General features: G+C 49.4%; 1 protein-coding gene across 1 annotated transcript in view; it reads right to left on the minus strand.

The window, feature by feature from the left end:
* LOC101664448 (ATPase family AAA domain-containing protein 3-like) overlaps positions 1–2,130 on the minus strand; it is a 16,130-nt gene that overhangs the window by 7,625 nt on the left and 6,375 nt on the right. The gene's annotated exons all lie outside the window — the stretch shown is intronic.

Consider the following 2,130-nt stretch of genomic DNA (forward strand, 5'->3'; position numbering starts at 1 on the left):
GTTTACACCCTACTGATAATGGTTTCTATAATGAGCCAGAGAACAGGTCAAACTGGCTCAGTGATCTCCAAAATTAAGCTGCCTCTCTGAATCTGGGATCTGCCCATTCTTGTCACATGTATACTCCCAATACCGCCCCTTCCTATTACGTGGATATCCCTAGATCACCCCCTCCCATTACTGCATCACCTATAGCACAACCCCTTCCTGTGACGGAAGTCTTCACCTGTAATTAGGGCGCTTGCACGTCCCCAGAGAATATAAAAGCCTTGGTTAGCAATAAATCTCTCTCTCTCCACGTGGACCAAGTGAGGCTGAGGGGAGCATGCTACCATGAAATGTGTCTGACTCCGTTATTTCAATCTCTCTTCTAGCTCTCATGCTTTCGATGCTTTACTATAATCCTTACTTATTACCAACCTGACTCATCTCCACCAGGATACTGACCTGCACACCCAGCACCCAGGGACGGGACCACCTGTGAGGGTCGGGGCCCACAGGAACCACCCAAAACAGAGGGTATGGCTTACAGTGAACCAAACCAAACCAAACCCACTGCCATCCAGGTATGCCGACGCATAGCAACCCTGCGGGACACGGTGCAACTGCCCGTGAGTTTCCTGGGTTCTAAGCACTGACGTGAGTAGAAAGCTTTCTCCCTCAGTGGCTGGTGGTCTCAAACTGCTGGCCGCTATGTCACCAGGGCTCCTACGGTAAACCGGCTTTGTCAACCCAGAAGAGAGAACCAACAGAACGCTCTATGCACTAAGACCCAAACCAAATTCACGGGCACGAGGCGATCCTGAAGCACGGAGCAGCGGGCTTCCTCGAGCAGCTGGTGGGTTTGAATGGCTCGCCTCCAGGTTAGCAGCCCAATGCCTAAGTGATCGTGCCACCAGGCCACAGACCATACGGACCATCAGTGAGCAGAACTGAACGGAGAACCAAACCATGTCAAAATAATGCTGGGAGAGTTCAGCAGCCCGCCTGCAGTAGCGAACAGAGCAACCAGGCAGAAGTTCAAGAAACGGAGGGCTGGAACTCAACGATACAGCAGCTAAATTTGACAGCCAACATGAAGCATTTCACCCAACTCCGAAAGAAAGCACAATCTTCCGACGTACACGTGGAAGAGTCTCCCAGAGAGCTAACATGTTAGGCCACCAGTAAGTTTTAATAGCCTTCAAAAGAAACCCGTGATTTGTGCCTACACCACAGAAAGGTGAACCAAGAGAAGGCGGAAAGCCACGAACGAGATCATCGGTGTCTACGCACAAGCAGGGTTCTGCTGAAGATGATTCAAAATGTTTGCAGGAGTTCCTCAACAGGGGCTTCTCGAAATGCAAGCCAGATGCGGAGCAAGATGTGTCACAAGGAACATCATCGTGGCTCTCAAATGGATTCTGGTGGAATGCGGTGAACCTCGGAGAGAGGATTCCTGGATCAAGGGAAGACATTCTACTGTGAGAGTCATCACCAAACTGGGCAACGGGAATCCCAGCATCCTTGGCGATGAAAATGAGTACCATGAGCTGCCATAGGGGCAAACAAATCTGTCTGAGCAGCACTGCAGCCAGCAGCAGAGATGGTGAGACTTGGTCTCCCGTCATTTGGACATGGTCAAGAGAGACCGGTCTCCGGAAAAAAGAGCACGCTTGGTATAACACAGGGCCAGTAAAGAGGAGGAAGACTTTCGGTGACATGGCCTCAGCATGGACTGAACGCAGCAGTGGTTGTGAGCATGGCAAAAAAAAACAAACAAACCACAGTGTTCTTGTGTGTTGTCCACGAGATCGGACTCAGTGGTACCCAACAAACATCTTAAAAAGACCGAACTCGTACCAAGTGTATGTTCCACTCACAGAGGAATAAGCAGTCAATAACAGAGGAAACTGGAAAAATCTACAAATGCCGGGGAATTAAACCACACACGCTTCAACAACCAATGGGTCAAACAAGAAGTTAAACAGAAACCAGAAAATACCATGTGACGACGGAAAACAAAAACACAACAAACCGAACGTACGTGATGCGCAAAGCGAGTCCTACGAGGAAAATTCATTGCCGTGAAAACAAAGAGGGTCCTCAGCCCATAACCAAACATTACAGCTCAAGATACGAGAAAAGAGG

This window comes from Echinops telfairi, unplaced genomic scaffold (genome assembly GCF_000313985.2).
Source record: "Echinops telfairi isolate 266 unplaced genomic scaffold, ASM31398v2 ScPeMD7_7457;HRSCAF=8495, whole genome shotgun sequence".
NCBI lineage: Eukaryota > Metazoa > Chordata > Mammalia > Afrosoricida > Tenrecidae > Echinops > Echinops telfairi.